Source organism: Dipodomys ordii, unplaced genomic scaffold (genome assembly GCF_000151885.1).
Source record: "Dipodomys ordii isolate 6190 unplaced genomic scaffold, Dord_2.0 Scaffold18, whole genome shotgun sequence".
NCBI lineage: Eukaryota > Metazoa > Chordata > Mammalia > Rodentia > Heteromyidae > Dipodomys > Dipodomys ordii.
In genome coordinates, this window is record NW_012267234.1 from 10,653,059 (window position 1) to 10,664,993 (window position 11,935).

Consider the following 11,935-nt stretch of genomic DNA (forward strand, 5'->3'; position numbering starts at 1 on the left):
AAACATACACAAACACAAACACACACACACAGAGTAAAGGAAAAAAGTAGTTGATTGTATTGCATGTCCACTGTCTAGTAATTATTAGTTGATTAAGCTTTTTCTATCATTTACAAAGTAACTTACATTGAACCGTTTGTAAATAACCAGGGTGTTTTCTCTGAAATTTATACAGTTGCAAAATTCTGCTTATTTAAAAATTAGTTGGTGCAAGTGTTACTAAAAATTCTTTTTGAAACAAATTGCTGGACATGCTGTCTTACGCCTGTAATCCCAACTACTCTGGAGTCAGAGATAGAAGGATCATGGTCCAAGGTTGACCTGGACAAAGCTAACAGGAGACCTTATCTGATAAACAAACTAAAAAACAAAAGGACTGAGTGTGAGGCTCAAGTAGTAGAGCCAGTGTTATTCCTGAGTTCGGTTTCCAGTACTGTTTTAAAAGAAAGAAAAGAGGGCTGGAAAGATGGCTCAGTGGTAGAGTGCTGGCCTTGCATGCCTGAGGCCCTGGGTTCGATTCCTCAGCACCACATAAGCAAAAAGAAAAAAGCCAGAAGTGGCGCTGTGGCTCAAGTGGTAGAACGTTGTTAGCCTTGAGCTGAAGAGCTGAGGGACAGAGCCCAGGCCCAGAGTTCAGGCCCCACAACCAGACCCCCCCCCAAAAAAAAAAAGAAAAGAGAAGGAGTGGGAAGGAAAGAATGAATGAAGGGAGAGAAGGTAGAAGGGAGGGAGGGAGGGGAAGGAAAGGAAAGGGTTTTAGAAATAAGTAATCAAGGAAACTGAGTAAGTCTTTACTGAAGATATGTAGCTGTAAGCTCATTGATTGGGTACACAGAGATCTCTATATATATGTGTATTTATATTCATGTGGCAAAATATCTATATTCAGCCAACACTAGTGGCTTACACTTGTAATCCTAGTTATTCAGGAGTCTGAGATCTGAGGATCTATGGTTCTAAGCCAGCCTGGGCAGGAAAGTCTTTAAGACTTTTATCACCAATTAACCATCAGAAAGCTGGAAGTGGAGCAGTGGCTCAAAGTGAGAGTACTAGTCTTAAGCAAAAAAGTTCAGGGACAGCACCCAAGCCCCTAACAAAAAAATAATTCTACATTCATGTCACACATATAATTCTATCATAATACTATATTCTTTTTCATATAATTATTTTTGGTCAGCTGTGGGGCTTGAACTCTTGGCCTGGGTGCTATCCCTGCACTCTTCAGTTCCAAGGCTAGAGCTCTACCACTTGAGCTACACCACCACTTCCGGTTTTCTGGTGGATCATTGGAGATAAGAGTTTCTCAGACTTTCCTGCCCAGTCTGGCTTTGAACTGCGATCCTGAGATCTCAGCCTCCTAGTATTACAAGCATGAGCCACTAGTGCCTGGCTTTCTTCATATAATTTTTAAATGCAGAAAAGTATCCAGTTGGGTTTTCTCCATGAGAATTGTTTGATGAATGAAGACATGTGTAGTTTCAGTCAATAGGAGGACTCATCAGATCCAGCAGTTAAAAGCAAGTCATGTATTTGATGGAACAATAACAAATTTAGTAGTTTGTATTTATTCAAGAGAATGGAGTCAACATGGGATGGAAAGGATTGTATTTACAACACTGTTGAAAGAAGTATAAAGAGCTTTCTTTAATATTTCATTTGGTTGCTTTGCATTGCTTTTTTGCATTTTGATGGTAGACCTTATTACTTCAGTAGAAAAGTAAAACACTTAAAGAAGCAACAATAACAACAAGAAAATTCACCCTTAAACAACCAATAAAAAAATTAACTTTGCTCATATCTTATGAAACCATATACCTCCATAGAAGCCTGTTAAAGTTTAAAAAGATACAGCAGTTGTTTTTTTTTTGTCAGACCTGGGGCTTGAACTCAGGGCCTGGGTACTGTCATTGAGCTCCTTTGTGTTCAAGGCTAGCACTCTATCACTTGAGCCACACACCCCTTCTGGCTTTTTCTGAGTAGTTTTATTGGAGATAAGAATCTCATAGATTTTCCTTTCCTGGTTGGCTTCAAACCACAATCAGATCTCAGTTTCCTGAGTAGCTGAGATTACAGGTGTGAGTCACCAGTGCCCAGCAGTACAATATCTTTAGTAGCAAGGCTAATGTAACTCATCACAAAACAAAATTTGCAAGGCTTTCTGTAAGTTTTTCTTCTTTTTCTAAATATGCAAACTCTTAAAAGCAAGTTTGGAGCTAGGCTTAATCATAAAACTTTGCTCATTTAAGTCAACAATAAAAATACTTTAAAAAAGTTTTAACCTTGAAAATCTCTTTCTTCTATCTAGTTTTACTTCAGTCTTTTCTGCACACATTCTAAATCATAAGTGGTTGAGCATATTTGAGTAATTTTATGTTAGTAAACTGATGGGCAGGCAATCATCTTGGCTATAGTTTTCAGATTAGTGTCATGTGTAATATCTAAAATATGTTAAGCCTTTGAAATAGAGATATAGCCGAAATGTTGTCTGCTAAAAATCAGTAAGTGACTTCTTGAGACAAGAGAAAGCACTTGTACAGTTCCCATACTTTAAGAATCATAAGCTTAGACCATTTGATGGGTAGTTAGAATACCAGAAATGACCCTGACATCTTATACTTGGTTCATAAACAGATGTTTTCAAAAGAGCATCACATATTCCTTTAGAACATGCCTTCATGACTTTTCTTCCCTACTTCACTCCTATAGCATCTTTTCCCTGAACAAATTAACTTAGGACAGTTATGTACATATCAGTGAGAAAGGCTTGATAGCAATCTTCTTGATTTTATCAGTAGAATCAGTCCATACTTTACAATGTCTTCTGTACAAATCATTTAGAAAATGTTTTCCAAAGGTAGAAGGAATAGATTCAATGAATTCCAGTCTGGAAATTATCCCTTTATTTCATTGAATAAATTCCCTATGCTTAATGCCTTTAGCTTGAATTTATGTTTTGTAGTCTTTGTTTTGTGATTGAAATAGCAGGAATATGTGTTTTGAGCTGAGAGCCAATTTTTATTTTTCCCCTAACATAGCTATATTGTATAATATGAACTATCTCCTTATTTTATATGTGATTAACATAGTTATTAATAAGATTTTAACTAGAAATCTGGATTTCCAATTCAAATCTTTTGATTCTCAGTATATGATATTACATACACTGGTAATTGTGTGGATTTTGTGGCTCTTGTGTTTGAAATGTTTTCTGACTTATGTAGGATCTCTTGTAATTTGAAGGTGGATTTGGCATGACCTACTTCAATATAATTCCCATTAGTAACTCCATTGAAGTGTTAAATGATAAATCCTTTGAATTTTTTTCCTTGGCTAATCCTAACTTAACCATATTATGAGAATAGAAATAACTCCATGGAGAGAGGTAACAAGAATGAGAGAGAGAGAGAGAGAAAGAGAGAGAGAGAGAGAGAGAGAGTTAACCTCTAGTTTGTCTAAAAAGCAAATGCTAAGGCTTCCTTTGTCTCTAAGAATGTTATTTAAAGGTGCAGTTGACACCTTCCTATACAATGCAAGGATTTATGAGAATGCCTTTTCATTTCAGGGCATGTAGCTAAGATTCAAATATAATCACAAGAGTTAAAAAAAACCCAGTTTTTTATCAACAAATCTTTATCCACCACAAAGTATCATGATGAGGATGGTGTAATCTAGTTGTGAATCTTATCAGAATAAAATAGCTTGTCTCTAAATATTAAGTGTATTGATACCTAATTTTTCACGCAGTGGAATCGTCTGCAAATGCAAGTGATCAACTAACCTTGTTTTTCATTGAAAGTGAAGGTAACTATACATCTTGGCTAATTACAGATCACCAAACATGAGGAAGTTTTGTAGATCATTTTCGCTGAAAAGGAATATAAAGTAAAAACACTACAGAATTGCACAAAGGAAGTGGATTTGTAGAATCATTACAACCAAGTGTTTGTTACTGACTGCCTTTCCTCTTCTCCTTTCCCACATCCCCATCTCCCTCTTCAAATATCCATTTCTAGGAAAGGAGAGACTTTCTTTGGTTTCTTTTTTTCTCTCTCTCTAATCAAGCTACATTCTCTCATAAGGGAACAATGAGTTGAAAACCTGTTTGCACTGATGTAGTTTTACGTGACAAAGATTCTTTAGCTGTGATATCTATTGAGGGTATACTGTTTGTTTTTTCTTTCATAAAATCTCTAGCTGAGGAAGAATGAACTCATTATCCATCTTAATTTTCATAAATAAAAGTAAAACTTGTTTTTATTTAAATAAACCCTGATATTTTCATCAGTTTAAACTAGATGATTTGCTTTTTCCCATAGTGGTAACCTGGATTTGTTCTTCTTTTGAAATGGAAAGTGTTCTAACTCTCTAACCTCAATATCATCTTGAGTAAAAACTCTTTAGTTATATGACTGTGTAGTATGCACATTAGCAAGGCTAATCAGCTTATTGTGGGAGATTTGTATCTTTAGTACTAATGTTCACTGAATATGTATTGATATAATTATAACTGTACCAGTGCTTAGATTCTACTATATTTAAAAGTATAGGTCTGAATTTCTTAGAGCATACCACAGAATATGGAGAATTCTTTAAACTGTATATAATTTTTGTCCCTAACTGTATATAATTTTTGTCCCTAATTTTTTGTATACAGGCTACTTTTTAAAAATGTTGTACCTAATGTTATAGGAAACCTTGTCTTATCTTAAAAAAGAAAAGACTTCTCTTCCTTGTTTTTATTTTTTATGCTTCTGAAACTGAAAGGCTATCATTTCTGAGAGAAGGTTTCTTAATCTGTGTCAAAGAGTAGCTGATGATTTCTGAAAATCGCTTTCAAAAGCACTGTGTGAGAGCATCATGATTGTCACAAATGAATATTTATCAAATGTCCACTGAGTTCTTGACATTATATCAGGTTTTACAGGGATTTCACCAGAGATACACAATAATATTGAAGTCTAAATGGGAGAAGATTGATATGATTGTTAGTAAATTATCAAAAATGAAACAAAATGTAATAGCACCAGATAATTAAGAATTACCTTATATATAACCCCTGTTTTCACTGTATTTGATTCCGATCCGGTGCCCTACATCTTGTATATACATTTTTCTAAGTTGGGGAGGGGAAGGGAAATAACAAAATGCTGAAATAAGGATACAGGTTGACCCATTGTAACAATGAGATGTACAAGACACTATGTTGAAAATGAACTTTACAACTTTGGCGGGGAGGGGGAAGAGGTAGGAATTGGGAGGGGGTGGAGAAGAAAGGGATGGTAGGGGGAAAACAAAGGAGGGGTAACAATACTAGATAGGAAATGTACTCATTACCTTACTCATGTAACTGTCACCCCTCAGTACAGTATCTTAAAATAATATAAATATATACATATATATTTTAAAAATAGAATTACCTTATATGCTGTGCACATTTGTCACTGCCTTATTTGACTGAAAGAAGAGTTTAAGAGAATAAAAATAAAATAAGACCTTTGAAAAATCGATTGTCATGAAGGACATAGTATAAGTTTCATAATAAAGAGACTATCAGATATATTTACATAAGGCAAATAGAAGGAAAAATAATTTGAGTGTAAAATTACCTTGACTACTATAGTAGTCAGAGTGAGAAAAATTATATTAGTCTAAATTAAGTCCAGAAAATATGAAAATCATGCTTATGATGAAAGGTTTTAGTGAAAAAGTAATGAAGAAAAAGAAATGCTGATAAAAGGTAGTAACTCTTTTATAAAGTCAACTTCTCCAGGCTGGGAATGTGGCATAGTGGTAGAGTGCTTGCTTAGCATGCATGAAGCCTTGAGTTCTATTCCTCAGTACCACATAAGTGGAAAAAAAGCCAGAAGTGGCACTGTGGCTCAAATGGTAGAGCACTAGCCTTGAGCAAACAGAAGCTCAAGGACAGTGCCCAGGCCCGGAGTTCAAGCCCCACAGCCAGCAAAATCAAAAAACAAAACAAACAAAAGGTCAACTACTCCAACACATGTATTATGTATTGTTCTCTGACAGATACTGTGTTGGGACCTATGTAAACAATAGAGAATTCTTGTTAATACAAATTAGCAAATCAGTATTAATTTGAAAACTTTTGCACTACTAAACATATAGAAATGCTTGGAGAATGTAACAAATATTGCTTGGGACATATGACTCTGCCGTGAGAAAGAAAAATATGAGGTGGTAAGCATGATTTGTGATGTGTGCTAACCTGAGAATAGAATGAAAAGGTGTCCTGGTACAGGATGTAGCTTTAATAGCCAGTCAAGATTGGATAACAACACGTGGCATCTATATGATGAAAGGAGTTAAACCTGAAACAGCAATATTAATTAAAGATGGACCTTAAAAGCATGATCAAATATGAGGATTAGAAAAAAAAATCCTTCTAGTATACCCAGGCCTCAAGAAGGATTTTCCTCCCTCAATTGAGACTTTATAACTACATAGGGAAGAAAATAAATAATAACCTTTTTTATGTTTGTAGTTTAAATTTACTCCTGCTTTGCTCTGTCTGCAGAGAAATCAACAGTAGTCACAGAGCACTAACACTCCTAAAAGGAACGCTAGAAGGATACCCCTTCAACCCAACCTGCACCATATTCCCTCAGAAAATACACTGTTTAGCATAGCTACCCTTTCTATTTAGATGCAAAAGATAGAAAGAAATATCCAACATGTACAGGAGTCTATAGACCTAATATATACTAGAACTGATTTCTGATAACTGAAGATAATTGAACAGCACATATAGAAACAGAAGTACAAAATAGTTTTAGATCCAGTAACTAATGAATAAGAGAATTTTGATGAAGACAGTTGTTCAACATGGTTTAAACAGATGTATCCCAAATTTTGCCATAGAAATACTGACTCCATTATCTATAATCATAATAGGTATGTGAAACTGTACTGGGAAATGTTGTCATACTAAGAAAGACTCTAAAGTTTGAAAATTTGTCACCAAGTCTGATAGCTCTGATGGAATATTTGCATCATGCTCTCTCTCAAATGGCTGTCTTCTGCTAATTTTTTATTATTTATGAATATAAATAATTATCATATTGGAAAATTTTAAGGTCAGAGGAAATAAAGAGAAAACCTGATAGAATTATCAACAATCATGGTGAGAGTGTAAACTTGTTCAACCACTTTGGAAAGTAGTATGGAGGTTCCTCAAAAGACCCCACATAGCCGGGCGCCGGTGGCTCACGCCTGTAATCCTAGCTACTCAGGAGGCTGAGATCTGAGGATCATGGTTCAAAGCCAGCCCGGGCAGGAAAGACCATGAGACTCCTATCTCCAATAAACCACTAGAAAACCGGAAGTGGCGCTGTAGCTCAAGTGGTAGAGTGCTCGCCTTGAGCTGAAGAGCTGAGGGACAGCACCCAGGCCCAGAGTTCAAGCCCCATGACCAACAACAACAAAAAAAGACCCCACATAGAGCTCCCCTATGACCCAGCAATCCCACTTCTGGGCATTTACTCAAATGATCACAAACAAGACCACACTAAAGCTACCAACACCACTATGTTTATTGCAGCATTATTTACCATAGCTAAGATATGGAACCAACCCAAATGCCCCTCAGTAGATGAATGGATCAAGAAAATGTGGTATATATGCACAATGGAATTCTATGCCTCCATCAGAAAGAATGACATTGCCCCATTTGTTAGGAAATGGAAAGACTTGGAAAAAATTATATTAAGTGAAGTAAGCTAGGCCCAAAGAAACATAGGCCCCATGGTTTCCCTTATTGGCAATAACCAGTATATATCTGAGACAAGCAGAAAAGGTCAGATAAGATGATGTTAGGTGAAATGAACCCCAAGGTAAGGACATAAGTGTTTTTTTTCTTTCTTGTATTGTTTCTAACATTTATAAGGTACCACATGATTTTTTTGTTGCTTTGTATATCCCTCCCCCACAGTATAACCCCTGTTTTCACTGTATTTGATGTTGGTATAATTTGTGGAGGGGAAGGGAAAAAACAAAATGTTTAAATAGGGATACAAGTTGACCCATTGTAACAATGAGATGTACAAGACACTATGTCAAAAAATGATCTTTACAATTTAGACTGCAGGGGAGGGAAGAAATGTAGTTGTGGAGATGGGAGGGAAGGGTTGGTAGGGGAAAAACAAAGGAGGAGGCAACAATGATTGATAAGAAATGTACTCATTACCTTGCTCATGTGATTGTAACCCCTCTATACAGTATTTTCCCAATAAAAATTTTATTTAAAAAAAGAATTATCAACAATCATTCTGTGAGGAAACTAATGACAAGAAACAAAACTAGTCAGAAAAAAGAAGAAATCATAAATAGTAATGAAAAGAGTACTGAGTGAATTATTTTAAAATGTTAGAGAATATGGTTTATTTAGCTCTACTCCCACAAACTAATTCCTTCTGCTTCTTGAAGTTGCAAATAATAATAGCAGCTGACTTGTAGAATATGAGTTATGTTTATCAAATACTGTTGCTGTGTTGACATTTGATGGGTAAGCTATAAATAAGATATTGTTACCTGGTAGGAAATCATAGCTTTAAACTTCTAATTGTTCAATGAGTAGAAGCAGTACCTGTGGAAATATCACAAGAGATATCAGTGACTTATTCACCTACCTATTGTGATCTTCTTCCTTCTACTGAGATTACATAAGGAGCTAATATGACTAAAAAAATCACATTAGCCACACAAGTTGTGTGGCCTGTTAGATAAATACTACTACTTAAGAAAAATACCTGCTGTTGTCAATGAAGATGTGTCTGAAGTCTACCAAAGGGAATTTATGCTATGTAAGTCTGATGTGCATGTGTGTGTGTGTGTGTTGAGTTCAAAGAACATCCTCGTGACTTTATGCCAATAAATTTGAAATTTAGCTAAAATTGACAACTTCCCAGAAAAATAAGTTCTCCAAACTACCATACGAAGAGTTTGAAAACACAAATAAAACTGTAACTTGTAAGAAATCAGTATATTCATAGTTTTTCCAGAAGTTAAGTTTCTTGTTCATGGAAGAAAGCATTAACAATGAAAATGCAATCATAGATTGGGAAATAATTTCAGTACCATGGACTGAAGACAAAAATGCTTATGCACTATAGTAGGTAAAATCCACATTAGTTTTTCTTCTAGGACATTTTTAATTCTGTGTGTATACAGAGACATACAAGAATATCACATCGTTGTAAGAGTGAGTATATGGAAACAATGTATTTGTCATGAAGAAAACTGATAAATATCCTGTGAGGATTACCTTAAAAGAATGTTATAAATATCAGTTATTAAACAAACTGGAATTTGCAACACCACAAAAAAATGCAAGGCAAAGTAAATCAGTAACAAAATACTATAATATGGGAGGTAGAATGTCCTTAAAAATGTTTTAAAATGCAAATAGACATATGCAATAAAAGAGTAAAAGCATGTATGCAATTTAGAATAATAGTTACCTCTTCTAGGGGAAGGAATTGGGATGGAGAACTGTGTGACAGGATATTTCAGTCTTATCTTTAATGTTTTATTTCTTAAGCTGGGAGCTAGTTGAACTTATCTTAACTTTTTTTAAGCACTAAATGTTTTATTAAGAAAAGATATAAGGTACAATACCAATATTTTAAGATATTACATTAAAATAAGGACTATAGGATAACAAATCATTATAATAAAAGGCATTATATAATCACCATAAGAATAGAAACGAGAGTAAGTATCATAAGATTTCAGATAAGGGAACAATACTTCCTCTGTTGGGGTAATAAAAGAAAATTTCACATAGAAGGTAGACCTTTTGTCTAGCAAAATTTCAAGACTTATTTTTAGCTTCCTACTTTGTCCTTCTCTCTCACTTTATATTTCCTGAAATCCCTGGTACATGTCTGCAAAAAAGACATGGTTTGGAAAATACATGCTTATAGGTAGGCAAGTAGATCAACTTAAGAGGGACAATGGTTCTATGAAGCAAATAATGGACAATGAGTATATTTAGGTAAAAGAATAAGATAGGTCTTGAATTTCAGGTATAGAAATTAGATCATATTGTTCAGGTATGCTGTTTTTCTTAAATATTTTTTATTGTAAAGATACTGTACAGAGGGGTTACAGTTACATGAGTAAGGTAATGAGTACATTTCCTAACAAGCATTGTTATCGCCCCCCCCCTTTGTTTTTTCCCTACTATCCCTTCCCTCCCACTTCCCCAACTTCTTCCCTCACCCCACTCGAAGTTGTAAAGTTCGTTTTTATTTTAGTTTTTTAAAAGTGAGCTAGGCACCTGGCTGAATAAGGGCAAATAAAAGAATAAATGTAAACTCCTTTAAGTGGGGCTGGGTTATGATATTTAAAACAGGCTGAAATTTTGAGAAGTGAAAAGATAAAAGGTGGCAAAGGAATCTTCTAATTCAATATGAAAAAAGAAAGCTAACAATTTCTCAGAGAAAATTGAAACAAGCATCGGAACTTAATCCGAAGGGTTTTTATGAGGGGGATTTTGTGTGTGTGTGTGTGTGTGTACATATACATATATATATATACACATATATAAAACAGCATGCCTGATGGCTTTGTTTTCAATATTGCACAGCCAGGTACTGTGGCTCATGCCTATAATCCTAGCTACTCAGGAGACTAAGACCTGAAGAATGGAAGTTTGAAGCAAGCCTGGCAGAAAAGTCTTTAAGACTCCATCTTCAATTAACCAGCAAAACAAAAAAGCTCTGGTTCTAGCAAAACAAACAAAACAAAACATTTTTTCAGATAAGTAGAGTACAAAAGAGAAAGGAGGAAAACATAGTGCCAAGATATTTGACCTGTAAAATATAGTATAACCGTTTGTCAAAAGAAGAAATACAATCACTTTTAAAGTGACTGAATTTTATTTCACAATGCATTGGTATATTTAAGTTGATAGAGTTACTTTCTGCCTTGATTTTTGTTTATTTAAGTTTCTAAATTCCTACTCTAAGTGACCCCAGCTAAATTTATTTTTTAAAGATTATTGTAGGTTCACAGGTAGCTAAGAAATAGTCTGTAGTGACTCTTATGTGCCCTTTTTGTAGTTTCTCCCTATTGTAACAGCTTGCAAAATCTTTTGCACATCTCACAACCCAGATGTCAGCACTGATGCTGTGGAAATGTAGAATATTTCCAACCAGGATCCATGTGTTGCCTTTTATAATCACACCTACTTCCCGCCTCTCCCTACCATCATCACCCCTAGACTTACTAATCTGTTCTTCATTTCTATAATTTTGTTATGTTTATGTCAAGAATATTATGTACCATAGAATATATAATCTTTTCAGGCTTTGTTATTTGATTACTTTTTACTTCAATCAATTCTCTGGGGAATTCATCTAGGTTTTTCGTGTAGATAAGTAGAGCTTTCTGTTGTATTGATAAGTAATATTCCATGGTGTGAATGCAATAGGGTTGTTTTTAAAATATTTCCCCAGTGAAGAACATCTGAGTTGTTTTATTTTGAAGTATTCCTGAATAAAACTGCTTACATTTGTTTCTTGTGGTTGGAATAGAAAATGATACAAATCTGGGCGTTTAAAACAATAGAAATTAGTTCTCTTAGATCTCAGAAGTCCAAAGTATGCAATGTGGCAGCGCCCCACGCCCTCTGAGGAATAGGGGAGAGAATCTATTCTTTGTTCTTCCAAGTTTGTAATGGTATCACTCCTGTCTTGCCTCTGTCTTCAAACTGCATTCTCCTTCTGTCCACAAACAACTCCTGTATATCCCTTATAAGAATACTGGGGGCTGGGAAGGTGGCTCAGTGGTAGAACACTTGCCTTGCATTCATGAGGCCCTGGGTTCGATTCCTCAGCACCACCTAAGCAGAAAAAGCTGGAAGTGGCTCTGTGGCTCAAGTGGTAGAGTGCTAGCCTTGAGCTGAAGAGCT